A 15,757-nucleotide genomic window follows, 5' to 3' on the forward strand; every position below is an offset into this window, starting at 1 on the left:
AGGAAGAGGGTGGGGAAAAAAAGAAAGCAAAAAGGTGGCCACAACCAGGAGATGTGTCACAAAGCCTTTACTGAATAACCACAGTAATGACATTCTTCCATGTATTCTTCTCAGTTCCTTGTTTATTTATGACCAATATTTGCCGTCGTGTTCAATTCACATAGAGACCAATTTGGGAAAAGGTGACTGGGTGTTATTCAGAAGTACAGTCCCCGCAGAAATGAACGAGCAGGCTGTGCCAGGAGGCATACAGAAATTAAGCAGCCCTGAGTCTCCCTTGTATCCCCATTACCGTGGGTAAAGGTTACCTTCTTTCCCCATAATTGCAGCCCCCTCTCAAATGACCACATAACAGCATTACCTGGAAATGAAAAGAAAAAAAAATCAAAACCAAAAAGCAGCAAATACCATTCATACTGGCCTCAACAATAACTGGCTGTTGAGAATCTCCCATTTGCAAAATGTCCATGTCTTCTCTTAAGCTTTTGTCTGTGCTTGTTATGCATCATATAAAGAAATAATTTGGCAATTAATGTGATAGCACCAGTAAAAAGCTCTGCTCCGCTGACTGGTCTTTTCAGGCTCCTAGAAAGCAGACTGATGCTGCAGAGGGGAATAATGTGCTTAATTGTGTCTCGCCTCCCCGGTTTGCCTTCCGAAACCCTCCGCACTGTGACGGTGGAGCTGCGCTGGCACGTCACTGGGGGTGCTTGCAGCTTGTTTGATAAGTGGCAGACAGCTAGTGGCTGCCTTTGGGTGCTTACTGATCTGCTCGCCTCCTGAAAGCCATCGATAAACGCAGGAGGTGCAGTAATTGGGTATAGATTGATGGATATATAGTTCGCTGCGCAGTGATAGGGTATGGATCAGCGCTGAGTAGGTATAATAAGAGTGACCCACCACATCAGCCCTGACTGACCAACCTGTGGTGGAGAGCTGCTGCTCCAGACCTCCCTCTGCCACTGCTTGAGTTGTGGCATGAAAAATGAGGAAGGTCTGGCTGCCCTCATTGTCCACATCCTGTTACAGTGTAGCTGGACAGGAGCAATCGACTTAAAAAAGGCTTTCACTGTCTTTGCTCGGGGGATCGTAACGTTTTCACATAACGGAGACTGCCCTTCAAGTTCTCAAACCTGCCAAAAAGGTAACCTCGGAGGGGGCTGGACAGCACTGCACCTGTCTGGTGGCACTGACAAGTCCTGCAGTTTGAGCCCCCCAAGTCGCTCGTGTCGTAAATCCACCTAAGCAAAAGTGTTCATGTGTGCTGGAGATCGTCAGGCACTCTGAGTCAGAAGACAGTTACACAGTTATCCACGTTTTAAGGCCTTTTGTGATTTAGCCGTTCAGTTGTTCTCCTAGAAACCCACTGAAAGCTTCTGGAGGAGAAAGCCCTGTCTGAAAAGAGCCCAATAAATGCTGAGGGTTGAGAAGCTGTTGTTCAGCCACTGCTAAAGAGACCTGGTGTGCTGTGGAGCTGCGAGAAGAGATTTTAACAGGCTGGATGCTGCGTCTGCCTGGTGCTTTGCTAGGTGGCCAGGCCCTTGCCGTGTATCCATGATTACCTGTTTGTGCTCGGTGCTTTTCATTTCACAAAACAGTCACTTTTGCCACATTTGTAATGCCTGTAGTGATTAGGCAGGAGTTTGTATTTTGCTTCTGCAAGAAATGAGTCAGGTTCATCTCCCTGGGGTTCACATCTGAAAGGAATTTGGGGGGGATTTCTTCTACTAAATTACTTTGATCATTTCCCATTGCTGCAAAAACCACAGATTTAATTTGCACCAGAGCTCTGCTGGGAAAAAGTGTGAAATGGAGATAGTGAATCCGTATCTTTTCCATCTTGCTGATGCTAAAACCTTCTCCCAGGATTGCTCTGCCTTTCCTACAGGCCCCGCTGCCTTTCTCTGCTGCAACTGCCTCTCACAGAAATTGTCTGTGCTCTAGGGGCACCCATATTGATTTGTCTCAGTTTATTTTCAGCCCGCTTCATATTTGAGACGTATTTTTAGCTATGAAAGAGAGTGAAGACATTTGAGAATCCAGCTTTATTGATCTCGTTTTAAAAAAGGTCTGGATGTTTGTGATCTGAAAAATATATGAAAGATGTCATAGTTATTCAGAGCTATATATTTTATTTTCCCTGTTTATAGTGGCTGTGCAACAGGCTAAATGCCGGTATTTTTGCAGCGATCTATGGCAGCAATGTTGCAGCAAGCAGCATAGCTGTTTGCATGTTGTTCAACTATTTTTCATGAATATAGCTCCTGATTGACTTCTGAACTATGATTTTCTGAAGAACTAGAAGAAAAGAGCCAGTATTCTGAGCTTCCAAATGCAAACCCAGTTTTAGGATGATATTTGCATGTTTTATAGCTCATGCATTTATACATATTTATAATGTTATTTGTGTCTGGGCAGATCTCTTAAATATGAGAAAAATATCTTAATTTGTCCAAGTAATTGAGGTGCAAAATTCCCAAGTAAATATAAACATTGATGAAATTTCATGTTTGCGTTTTCCATTTCAAACTGAAAAATACTTGTTTGGGCGATATTTGAAGGTTCCTGAACTTTTGAGTAACAGTAGCTCCAGTTCATAAGTGAATGCGGCTTTGACAGGAACAATATGCAGAAATATGCCTTTGCTAATGTTTTGTTAAAAATATGTGTATTCAAAACTCCATAACAAAATGGATTTATTTCAAATTATGAAGTTAATTCAAAAATTTACAATTGAAAAGTGGAGTTTTTTTTCTAGTTAACGATACTTGTTAGATTTTGCAAAAGTTTCTTGGCCCAAGAGATCTAAATAGAATTTAAATGAGTTAATTCCTCAGCTGTCTCCAGTTAGAAATTTTGCACGATGGCTTCCCTGGCACATAGCAGTGGAGGTGACAGCAGTGCTTCCGTTTTCATCAGTACAGAACCATCTTCTATTGCAGCGTGGCTTCGTCTTCTTACGGGGAGAGTTGCTAGTTAGTTTCAATGAATTTAAATCTGAACCCAGCGTATATTTGAGCCAATTTGGAGTAATAACTGGTGGAATGATATTTCCCATTAGTGGCATTCTTGTACCCTTCCAGAACAGATCCCATAACCCACATGTTTTCAGGTGGTGGGTCTCTGAAGCCACATCTCGTGGAGATCATGCTCTGTCCTAAGGCTTGTATATCTCTAGAGTCTTTGCTGCTGTGAGATCCTTTCTGGTAAGGTGCTGTTCAACCTACACAAAGACAACTGTTGCTTTCAGGAGGGATGAGTCGCTCAGCATCGCCAGGCCTTGCTGGCTGACTCATAACTACTCCACTCTGCTGTACCTCTTAGCAAGAGGCTTGAGCGAACCATCACTCGGCTAATTTTCAAGGTGAGTTCACAATCTGGCGGTCTTACTCCAATGTGATGACTATAACATAAAGCAAAGGTCATATTCAGAGTTATTACAGAGTAAAATCTTTGTGTAATAAAAGATAATTCACTGTCTTGAATATATCCAGTTTAATGCGGTTTTCCCACAAAGATTTCTTAAAGCTTCTCAGCTGGATATAAATCTAGAAATAAACTTTGCAACATGTGAACAAAATAATTTAAGTGAGGAAGCAGATATGCAGCAGGAAATAAGCTAAAGATTTCTGTTTTCCAGTCATTTATGTTAGCAACTAGAATAAAGTGCCCTCTAATAAATTGAGGTGCATAGTGACTGATAAGCTCTAAGTGATTTTTATCACTTGGGCATCATAAAGCAGCCACTGGTGCTTAAGTTGGGTTTATGAATGTGTTGCTTTGCCAGCGTGCAACAAAGAAGTCCAAATAAAGGGCCTGCTGGCCTCATCTATTGGAGTTGATTGCTCAAGATAAAGCACTCCAAATTAGGTATAACTAATTTAATCTGTTTAATGTAGGAAAAAGATGAGATGATGGCAGCTATGCCTGTCTCCTTTTCCTTGCAGTGATGTTTCATATCAGATGCTTTTTAGTTAACAGGTACATAGTGCTCCTTGGAGAAATGAATGTCTGCGAGTCTTTTCATAAATAATTGCAGCCGAGTAAATGTGAGTTCTTCTATCAGCTTTACAGTAAGATCTGAGTCACTCTGAATTCTCTTTTTTTTTTTCTTCCCAACACTGTATACATAATGTTCAGTAATTTGTTTGTTTGCGAAAAAGAGAAAGCATTTTGCTGCCCAGTAGTATAAAATCATGAGTAGGGCTGAGGTGGTTGTTTTTGTGGTAAGAAAAATCTGCCATCTTAAGGCACAAAATAAAATCAGCTCTAGAATCTGTTCATGTTTCATTGCTAGCACATGCTAGAGGCATGATTAAGAAGTCACCACTGCGCCTGTTAGACTGGAAGACATGAGACAGTTCTTCAGCAAATGTTCTCGGATAGCACAGGGCCTTTTCTGAAAGAATTTTAATTGAAGACTCATCTCACTGTCTTGGAGACATAAACCCATTTGAAAGCAGTTATCTTGTATAGTCTGAGGCTGATTTTTGCCCTGCAGGAATATGTTTTGACTTTTGCAAAGTGATAACAGCCTTTTTATGATATACCATTTAATTAAAAGATACATGTTGTTGCTTCAATCGATGCTTTCACAGAGACTGTCTGCCATTTCTGTTAATAAACTTAAAAGTAAGTTCATCTACATGTTGCGATTAGAAAAATTCCGCAGAAGGAGAACAAATAGAAATTGCTGAAGGTGGTACGTTTGCTGGCAATTTATCTGGATTTTTTAAAAAGGTTGAAAACAGAGCATTTTGTTGTCATCTCTTGAATCAGTTTTACTACCGCACATTCTTGTGGCTACAATGGATAATACAGTCGTACCAGGCATAGGATAATGAAGCATTTCCTAGGTATAATTTATTTTACATTGTTTCAAGCTAAAGCCTGTCTCCATTGCTGACTTTACAGGGATCTGGCACTTTGTTTGGGACTCTGGCTTCAGCTACGTGTAGGCTGTGAAGCCTGATTCTGAGCTACTCGTTATGGAGGTCAGTGAGATTACACTTGGCATCCAGACATGGCTTCATTTGGCGGAAACACGGCCCAGTAACAGAAAGTTGTGGACATGTACTTTACCAGGATGTCATTATTTTCCTTTTGTTATCTCTGTATTCCTTTTACAGTTTATAATGTCAGAAACAAACTGTACAGACTTTAGAAATCTGAAACATTCCTGTATTGTATAATGGCTCCTTATACTGTAAGTCATGATGTAGATAGGGACTGAAACAACAGATGGCTAGTTCAGAGGGAGGATTGCTGTCTCATGTCTGGAAGTTTATAGGTGCTGTCAGCTGCGTTGCTTGGGTTGACTGCAACCCTTTTCTTCCCATTTGTGCAGCCATGAATAAATATATGGTCCTCTGGCTTGGCATAAAATTATATTGTGAGAATATCCGTGGAATCAGGACAAAAGACTTGTCACTCTTTTTGGTCCAGTGGTCATTTAAGTCATCAGGAAAATACAGAGGATTAATTGGAAAAATCAGAAGTCTTTTCTTTTTCCTTTTTTAAAATTTAAATTTAATTTTATTTTATTTTTCTTGATATTATTTCACAGAAAGCTTCAGAAAAGTTGAGCCAAAATCACATGATGGTGACAGGAAGGGAGGAAGGGATGGGCTTTTCTGAGAAGACCAGACTTTGGAGATCCAGTAGTGTAGAAACTCATCATGTGGACTGTGGGTTTCATCACCTAGGGTTGAAGTTTTTTCTTTTTTTTTTTTTTTTAATTGAAAGTGCTGTCATGGAGAGTAACGGATTGGGAGGATAATAAACAGACCAGTGAGTGGGCAATGAGTTGTCTAAGCTGAGTACATATGCAAAAGATTGTTATCTTTAAGAAAAGGATCACAGGAAAACACTTCTTTTCAGGCAAATGAAGTTATCATTTTCTGCATAGGTAGAGTCAGATTTTTTTTGACAGGGAATTAGGAGAAACAAAAGACTTCCTGTAAAATTATGTCGGAAGGCTTACTGTGATTCAGAATAAAGGTTTGGGTGTCATTCTGGCTTATGATATGTTGTTGTCTTTTCCTTTTGGTGAAATACAGCTGTGGGATGTAATTACTGCGTTTGTAATGTACCTTGTCCGGTAGTCATCTTTTCCCCTTGAAATATCTTATGGGAGCTAAAATGTCCTGTTGTAATAATGACCCATTGCAGTAATAAAATTGTCAAGCCAGGTGTATGATTGACCACTTCGTATTGTTGTAACTGTCCTTTTCATATCGCATTAGTCTGCCTTTATTACTATTGTGCATCATGTTTATGGGGACACCGTAAAATCTGTAGGCACTTGCACAGTATTCCCCTTCCCCCCTCCATCAACGGGGGCTATTTTTCCCTACTCTTCCATTTTCATATTTTGTTGTACAAGAAGTTCTTGTACTATTATTTTAGTTTTGGGGCAGAAAAAGACGTGAAATTCAAGGCTTCCACAACCTGTGAAAGAGTGCTGGACACTGAACAGGAAGGTAATGTCACCTGCTGCTTCCACTCTGGTTTTGTTTTCCCTGGCCAAAGTCCTGGACCACGTTCAACACTGATTTTCAAGTAGTTTTGGATCTAATCTGTAGGACATAAGCCCATGCAGAAGTAGTCCGCATGCAACAGCAAGGCTGAGAAGCCCAGAGTCAAATCCAAAGTTAAGGCTGAAACTAAAATGCCATCTATTTGACACTGTTTTCTTATAGCTTTGCAAATTAGTAAATAAGTTATTTGTTAGTATCTATGTGGGATTATACAGATAAATTGCTTATACCAATTTACAGCCATCAAGCTAGAGTGCAGCTTCATTTTGAGGTCTGCTGCTGATCGTCTGCACTGGTGCTCAGCTGGTGTGAATTATCTGAAGGGCTGCTTGGGTGCCTTAGGGAATGGGCAGCGTTCTCCATTACACAGGAAAGCTGGGCTGGAATACTCCCAGTTCAAAATCCAAACATCACCTGGACAGGATGAAGCTCAGTACCACCATGGAGAGAGCAGGAGCATCCGCACCGTACTTCCCAGTTCTTGGGCTTTCTGGTGGGCTCATTTTCTCAGGCAAAGTGCCACCTTTGGCCAGCCCTGGTGTGCGATACTTGTGCCCACAGCTAAGATTCCTTAGACAAAGGGATGTGATCATTTGCTTTTATGTATGAACATTTCTGCTTCTCAAAGCATTTTCAGGTGGTTCAGGGTCTTTTAGGGTCACCACGTCTTTTTTTCTCCTCAAATGACTAGTAGCTTTGTGCTGTGTCCCCAGCAAAAGACGCTAAAAAGTCAACCTCAATAATTACGGTCTTTTTTTGGACTTGTGATTAATGGTAAATTGAAATGGGAGAGAGAGATATCTAAAAATAGAAGATAGGAGGTAGTGGACTTGAGGAGAAAAACATACTCGTTTAATTAAAAGTGTGCCTTTAATTTAAAGAGCCATACAGAGCTTGTCAGCGACTAGAAGATGACTTCGGTTCTGGAAGATACAGCTGGTCTTTGGCTGATAGCATAGTTTGGCATTCGTAAATCTGCAGCTCCTGTGCTGAAAGTATTTCTGCAAGTAAATTAAAGGGTTTTCGTTCCTATGTCTGATTTTAATAGGCAACTTCTCAGGAGTTTTCTAAGTAGAGTTTTGATGAAGATGACTGTTATTTTCGTCCTCACCCCCCATAAGTCTTTCTTACGATCCTTTATGCTGTTGTTTTGACATCAATGGAAAGCTATGCCTTAGTACAGCTTCCTGTATATTGTATTCTTTTTCCTTTGTGCTCTAAATCTTCCCTATGGTTTTAGTTATATGCTCAACTGAAATGCTTTTTGAAAAGCTGCAGGTCCTTATTTATGTCAGCGCCAGCTTTAAAGAGCTTTCCAAGTTTAAAAAAGAAGAGCGTATTTGGTAATCATTTTCTCCTTAGTTTGCTTTTATGTTTCTCCAGTTGTGTCATCTCCTCAGTGTATGTGATTGCGGGGAGGGAACGCTCCCTTCTCACCATGCCCAAGGCTGTGCAGCCGAGCAGCCTTCCTTCCCATCACAACCAGTTTCCAGCATAGTTCATAGTCCTCAACCTGGAGTGGTGAAGGGGCATGAAAATGTGGTTGGCAGAGGAATACGTGCAACACCCTGAAGAGGCAGTACAAACTGTAAGTCTCCGGGGAAAGGTTTGACCTCATGAAGGAGGAGGTTACGATAAGGAAGGTGTCCAGTAAGGAGGGAAGCAGGGAAAAGTTCATCAAGTGATTTATATCTATATTACTTCCAGTAACTTTTAACAAGAGAAAGGGTGGTCTCAAATGTACCTGTGCCAGTTTCCAGAAGACAAGTGTCTCATCCTAACAAGACAGGGATTTATTAATGTAAGTTCCTCAAGGGAGGAAATTTCAGTCTCTGGATACAAATTCACATGAGTTTTGTGCCAGTTTTAATGCTGAGCTGTTGCTGTTTGGTGGCGATGCTGCTTGTGGAGGCTCAGGATGTCCCGGTCCTGTCTCACTGTTGACCAGCTTCAGACTTCATATTGGGACGCTTTATGCAATGTACTTAGTGGAAAAGAGAGGCACCCTTAAAGTATTTCTACTCATCTCAGAGGGTAGTATTTGTTCTGTTATGCCAATTACTTACAGAGACATTGGACATGTCTCTAGAAAAGCCTCTAATTATTGTAATAATGAATTAGAGAGGTTTCTGAGCTCTGAAGAGGTGTTTAGCGTTGTTACAGGGGATAGATAACAAAAGAAGAAAACCGTGGAACCAATGCCTAGCAAAAAAGGTCAAATTAAACTAGTCTTTCCCTACAGTGTAAAATTTTGAATTATGGTATTCAGCAATTCTTAGGAAAAATTAAGCCGTGAGGAAGGGGATTTCTTTTTATAGAATTGCAGAACCTTAGAATCACTTAGCACTCAACAAAAACCACTCACTGACCCACAAATGGAAAGCACCACGCGCCACAAGGCTATTGTAACAAGTCAGGGAGTAATCTGCTCGTGCATACAAGGTAGCTGGGACAAGAAAGGCAATTTGAAAGAAAAAAAAATAGGAAAAGTTTTAGAGGAATCCTGAACATGATGGATTTTTCTTGAAGAGAGCGTTCGCCCCACAAGATCTGTCAAGAATAACGTAAACATGGCTGCTCTTGCCCTGTGGGACATGGAGAAAAAGAAGGCAGGGTGCTGACGCCCTCAGCCCTGTGAACAGAACTGCAAAGGGCGCTTTTAAAACTGAGACACCGAATGGATGCAGCAGTTGTTGTAAGTGGGTGATTTCTTTAGACTTCACTAAAGAGTCCAAGCCATCTGTGATCCCATCAGGGGAGTAATGTGCAGCAGAGTACTATTTTATCGTGTATATTCAACTTAGAGGATCCAACTCAGAAGAGAAATGTGTATTTCCTTATAGTTCCTTCCTGGCAGAGGCAGGCTATTATTTTTGCATGTTCTACTGACATTTTTTAAAAAGAATATAGCTACAAGAGAAGAACTCTTTCTGTAATTTGTTCAGCAGAAATCCTTTTTCATATAAATGAGTAGCAATAGCTTGCGGTCCTGGACATATGGGATGATAAAATGATACAGCAAGGCTTGAAACAGGGAGAGGAAATTATGGAGACAAAGAGAATGCCTCAGATCTTAGGGACAATGTAGAAGTACTGGCAGCTGAACAAAAGAATTTGCTAACAGTCGTATGGCTGCTTCTCTGACTCCTGGATATATTGGCAGCTGTAGAAACGGAGGGATCTGGTGAGACAATGGAGCTTCATCTTACCTCTGTCCTGTGATCAGCTGAGTTACATCAGCAAACGCATCTGTGTGTGAATGCCTCACGTGGCAGTGGCTCCATACACAAAATCAACTTCTCTGTATAGAGAAGAGCAGATGGACTCGGAAGAGCATGACTTTGGTACGCAGTGACCTGCATCATACCTGTGGTAGACATTAGAGGACTGACAGTTACTGTGGTTTTCCATGTACTGCCCATTTGTCAGAAAGCTGAATTGCAGAGAAAGAGGAAACTCAAAAGGGCTTTTCTTGACATCCTTCTTATAATCCTGTATTGTTTTTAGTAGGTGTTTTTAGTTTGCTTTTAGTTTGAGTCTGTTAGTAGCAGTAGGCAATAAGTTACATGAATCTCCCTATGCTGAGTCTGCCTTGCCCGTGATGGTAATTGGTGAGAGATCTCCCTGTCCTTATTGCAATCCACGAGCCCTTTTTCTTTGTATTTTCTCTCCCTCTTCTTTTGAGGAGGGGGACTGAGAGTGGCATGGTGGAGCTTGGCTACCTGTGGGTGTGAAGCCACCACAAATGCAGCCTGCAGAAGTTTCCTGGTCACCTTTATGTGGGATATTGTTTTTCTAGGTGACACTCTTAACACGGTAATTTTAAATGCCTTTTTTAGTGTAGCCACAAGCTTTAATTAGAAACCAGCTTCTCTCTCTGCAGAAGCTGATGCTGTGGAAATCAGAATGAGAGCTGTAAGTTTCTAAAAGTATGCCAGTGTTTGAGAGTGCTGTTTTTTGTGCACCTCTCGGATAGCTGCTGCTAACATCCCCAAAGGCAGAGGATGTAAGTTGTCCTTACTGATACTCCTCAGCCAAGACTTGTGACCTTTGTGTCTGGGACTTCAACAACTGGAAGACTAAAGAGCTTATTCGTTTAGGTACTTCTTCTAAATAAGTCATGTGGGATTTGAGTTTCCAGTCTGAAATATGTGCCTGTGTAACATGCGTCTTCATCGAAAGCTTACTGAATGGGAATTCACTGCAAGTATTAACTGTGCGGCTCATGCTGTCAGAGCACTGAGCCTGAGCCAAAAGCAGGAGGTCAAAAACATTAGTGGGGCACAGGAAAGGATAATGCTTCCTCCTTAAATGAAGAAATCATTTGAAGGACACTCAGTTATTTGAAGGGTAAGGTATGTAGAGAAAAAATATGATTGGTTTTGGACAGTATTATTCCTGGCTTTCCTTGTGTTCACTGAGAAGCTGCGTCTGTGTGCTGCTCTTGTACTCCCGCTTCTCCTAGCAGAGAGGAGTGGTGCTCTTCAGGGCGCAGCCTGTTGCCATGGATTCTAATCAAGGTTTTAATGGTGAATTTTTAATGCTTGTATCTCAAGGGAGGTTGAATGAGGCCCGATCTCTGTGAAAACATAATGTCCATTTCTTGTTTGTGTTTTTCTTTTCTTCTTTTATTAGGAGGATTTCCTCCAAAGAAAGCAAGATGAGGGCTTCTTGTCTAGTTTTGCCCAAAATAAAGCACAGAGTCACAGAGTCACCTAGGTTGGAAGAGACCTCCAAGATCACCTAGCCCAACCTCTGACCTAACACTACCAAGTCCTCCACTAAACCAGATCACTAAGCTCTACATCTAAATGTCTTTTCAAGACCTCCAGGGATGGTGACTCAACCACTTCCCTGGGCAGCCCATTCCAATGCCTAACAGCCCTTTTGGAAAAGAAGTTCTTCCTAATATCCAACCTAAACCTCCCCTGGCACAACTTCAACCCATCCCTCCCAAAAAAGAAGCACTCACACAACCTCTGAGAATCGGCAAGAGCTGTTTATTGCCGGGACATCTTGCAGGCAAGCCTGCGGGATGTCCGTGGTGTTTGGTGTCTCCAAGCTAATGCTTGCGATGGAGCCTGAGCAACGAGTAGGGGGCTCGCCGGGCACTCCTGCGATGCTGGTGGTGCTCTCGGATGGCAGAGCACAAAGACATGCCGCAGTAGTCCCAGGCCTGTCCCGGCAGAGGTGGATCCACTTCCACCCGTTCCTCCACATCTGGTGGATCCAGCTCCATGGGCTCCACGGTGTTGGGCAGAAGGCTAAGGCAGTCCTTGCCCGGGACTGCCCAAACGGGATGCCTTCCGTCCGGAATGTTCTCAGGCCAGGGTGCCGAACCAGGGGGTCGTCCAGTCCCACACCTCGGTCCCACGCCACTGTCGGCTTGATTTTCATGCATGGGTCCGACGCTGCCCTCTGGTTTACGGCCATTACTGGGTCCCGCTCTGTGCTCCGGACTATAGATGCTCAGCGAATGCTGGGCCAGCTGCAGGGGGCCTGTTTTATAGGGCCCGCAGCAAAGGCGGGGCAGTGGTGGCCACTGTGACCTCAGCAAGCCTCTGTGATGGAGTGGCCCACGCGTGGCCAAAGGCGGCTGTGTTGGAAGCAGCCTGGAAGATGCCCTCACGTGGACAAGGAGGAGGCTTGGGGGGCTGAGGGCCCCTTTTCTGGGGCTGGCTCCCCCGGGCCATTTGGCTTGCCAGAGAGAAAGGCTGCCCCTCGGCCACAGGGACTGCCCTGCACCTCCCATCCTGTGCCCTGGGTTTATTTTTAACACTGCTTTTTAGGTAATTTCATTCTATTCTTTACGGAAAAGAACAGAAGCAAGGTGCATCTTCAGCCCTAATTCCCATGTGCGCTTTGTGCTCCGAGTGAAGAATTTCTTCCTCACGTCAGATCTAACCTAAATCTCCCCTCCATTTGTTCAAAGCCATTATTCCTGGTTCCATGGCTACACTCCCTGACAGAGTCCCTCTCCAGCTTTCTTCTAGGTCACTTTTATGGGTAAGGTTAGGTGGCCAAAATGCAGGACCTAGCAAACTGCAGCCTTATCTACCTTATTCCACACATTCCACATGATGTTTTCCAGCTCAGGCTCTAGCCTCTCATCAGTGTAACACAGAATCATGAAGGCTGGAAAAGACCTTCAAGATGATCTGGCAGCCAAATGTTTTCCTCTCTTCCTATCTGTCAGGTCTGGCTAAAAATTCGGAGTGCTAAAACCTTCCCTTGTTCATTCATCCCTATTGCTACCGTATATTTAATAACAGTACCAGTTCTTGTTCATAACATGAGTTTTTTTACATTAACTTTTTGTGCACAGCTGTCTTTTCAGTTTGCTTTATAGTTACATTGGACTGTAGCAGTTATAACTTCCCTGTCTCTGCTATGTGTGCTGAACCCGTCAGTATACTTCAGGCAGCTACTCAAATGTTTTTTTATCTTGCAGTGTTTGTTGTACTGAGTATGTTGCACTGATTCAAATTAGATTAATCACTCAGTGTGATGGAGAGACACTTGAATACATGCAGGGTCCTATACATGAACTGGGGAGAGATTGTAATTGGGTGCTGTTCTCCCTTCCATACACACAGCCTGTCTTCACTGAATAGCTGAATCTGGGCAAAAGAGAGTTTTGCTTGTGTTTTCCAGAATGGCCTGCAACCGCAGAAATAAGACTGTAAAAGCCCATCTCCAATTGGCCTGTAACCACTGATTCAGTATTCATGGATAAGCATACATTTAGATATGGAGATACCATCTTTTTTTTTTTTTTTAAACTGCTGAAAGAAGTGAACATTATTACCTATCTGCTACTGAAGGTAGCTTGTTGATTTAAGTGGGTGATTTAGATGGAAGGCTTTGGGAGTCCACCTTCCAAGGTGAGCCCATCTTGAGAAGAGGGAAGAGAGTTTGTTTTGCTCTTCCTGCATCCCTTGCCTTGTATGTGTCTATTTTTAAGTTTCTGCAGATGGAGTTGCACGTTCTGGCTGCGGCACATGTTCTGCGGTGACTCCTTGTTCCTGCAAAATGGCTAATTGAGTGTGAGACAACTTGGGCAGGAATGATTTACGCCATGTGAGCACGGCTCAGACTTCAGAAAATACCAGTGGATTCTGCCAAACCGTCACGTTATCAAGTTGTTCACTTCTTGCCAGGCTTTATCAGTGATCATTAGCTTTGTGGTCTGGCTCAAATCTGTTCATTTGGGTGGAGTGTGAAATCAGTCTCAGTTTCTCCTTTTTTCTCTGATGCCTGCTGTTGGTGGTGGCCTGATGATTGATAGCAGCAGAGAAGTGGTTCTCAGCAGCTGAATGCACAGCCCTATGCTGCAGAAAGTAGTGTGTTCCATTTTACACCTTTCTTGTCTTAAAATGTAGAAGGCACTGGGGGAACTGGGAAAACTCTGCCTGCGTGCTCAATCTCCAGGATCCTACTGGGGTTAAGTCACGTTGCATCTGTTGAGCTGCTTTCCGAGTTAAGTGACTTAAGGAACCAAGTCTTTCTTTTAAAATTCTATCCTCTCTTGGTCAGGTTGGTTTTGTATTATTGTATTGTACCATGGGGAGAAGTAAGCTTGCAGGTTTATCTACACGTAAGAAAAGACGCAATACCTCCTGTGCTAAATGTGTGAGCTCGCTCTGCCCAGATGTACAGACAAATGCTTTTCTTGCTGTCCTCTTCTTGCCTCTTCTCCTTTTTGATAAAAGGCTTGTCTGTCCGTGTCCTTTAACTGATACAATTTATCTCTCTAAGGAGAAAAAGGCAGTGAGCTAAAAGGGCAAGTGAAGACAAATGTGGAATGCAGCACTGTACGGCCGGACACGTGGCGTACTGCTTGCCAAGAGGTGTGCAAATACAGGGAAGGACAGTACCAGGTTGTTGTGCATCCATCTGAACCACAACCAAATAAAACGCTGTGTGTGCACGAATCGAGGCTATGCAGGCCTGAAGACTGTAAAATCTAACTAGGTAACTGCTCATGTGAAATACTGGTGGGTTTGAGAGCATTTGTGGTGGGCTAGGATGTGGAATGCTTGCAGTCCATCAGACAAAGGTCTGCACGAGACTCCTGGAGTATTTTACAAGAAGGAAGTACAGATGGGGAAATCGCACATAAATTGCCTTGTACAGCTAAGGATCTTGAATATATACATGCTTAGTGTGTGGAAAAATGATTAACCAAAAAACCTCGATGGGAGATTCTTGATAGAAAGAGTCTTCATTTTTGTATTACTTATGGAATTGCATGTCTATGATTAAATATCTTCGAAGAAGAATCCAGGGCTTCTTTTGGGCTTTTGGAGCCAGAGTCTGCTCTTTGGACACCTTTGATATGGGTGGCTGCCTTCCCCCTTTGTAACCTGTCATTTAGCTGGTAAATCACCTGGTAAATAACTGGTATTTGCCAGCCTCAATGTTTTTACATGTGTAACAGTAGCCTTTTTCTAGCATCAGTTGGTGACTTGACGCTAGATGATGTCTGGTTTGCTCACTCAGTGCATTTTGTCAGCTGCTGTGGACCAGGGGCTGGCAGGTGGAGCGCGTGCTGCCAGTGCTTACCGGGGCTTTGCACGAGCAGCTTCTGCGCTTGGTGAGTGTGCAGCACCTGCAGTGCAAAGCTACACACGTTGGTGAAGCTTTCCTAGCAATAATAAACAATGCAACCAATCTTACCATGATTTATGGAGTAAGCCCGAAACCCTCATGTGAATTACAGCCTTGATGGCTCTAGAGCGAATGCAATTATTCCTCTGTACATAAATATGCAGTGCTGTCCTAATCAGTTATGCTACTTCTGAAGCCTTGGGAATAAAGAAGCATTTTCCTACTGAGTAACATATACACAAGCCTTGAATATCTCAGCTGAAATGGTGAAAGAAATCTCATGCCAGTAGTCCCCAGGAACAAGCTAGATGGATTTCTGCTTTGGGTATTCTTCTGCATGCTCTCAAACAGAAAGCAGATGGATAATGTGGTGGATGAAGAGACAGCAGTAAGCACCCATATTTTAAACAATATATTTTAACATCCCCCCTCCTTTACAGAGAGCTATTGTCTTCTTCTCATTTCATTATTTGTATCAGGTTTCCTAAACAAGATATTTCTGTGTGAAGCATTTTTTAAAGGTGTCACTATGAATTTCTTAGGAAAACGTTGCAACAACATTTTGTAAAGGAAAGTCTTCATTGAATTGTAGGCTGTATGCTGGAGCA

The 15,757-nt window shown here is 42.7% G+C and overlaps 1 protein-coding gene across 18 annotated transcripts in view; it reads left to right on the forward strand.

Moving 5' to 3' along the window:
• The window catches only part of LOC308197640 (uncharacterized protein), a 628,187-nt gene that overhangs the window by 150,148 nt on the left and 462,282 nt on the right, over positions 1–15,757 (forward strand). For 2 of the 18 annotated variants that reach the window (XR_013953175.1, XR_013953176.1), the window contains one exon: positions 4,915–14,260. The exons of 14 other annotated variants lie outside the window; for them this stretch is intronic. The gene's annotated coding sequence lies outside the window, so the exon portion shown is untranslated. Of the gene's footprint in view, positions 3,365–3,974; positions 4,050–4,914; positions 14,261–15,757 lie in introns of those variants that run through there. 2 more of the 18 variants (XR_013953180.1, XR_013953174.1) reach the window with 2 other exon arrangements.

This window comes from Anser brachyrhynchus (genome assembly GCF_964034855.1).
Source record: "Anser brachyrhynchus genome assembly, chromosome: 6".
Taxonomy (NCBI): Eukaryota; Metazoa; Chordata; class Aves; order Anseriformes; family Anatidae; genus Anser; species Anser brachyrhynchus.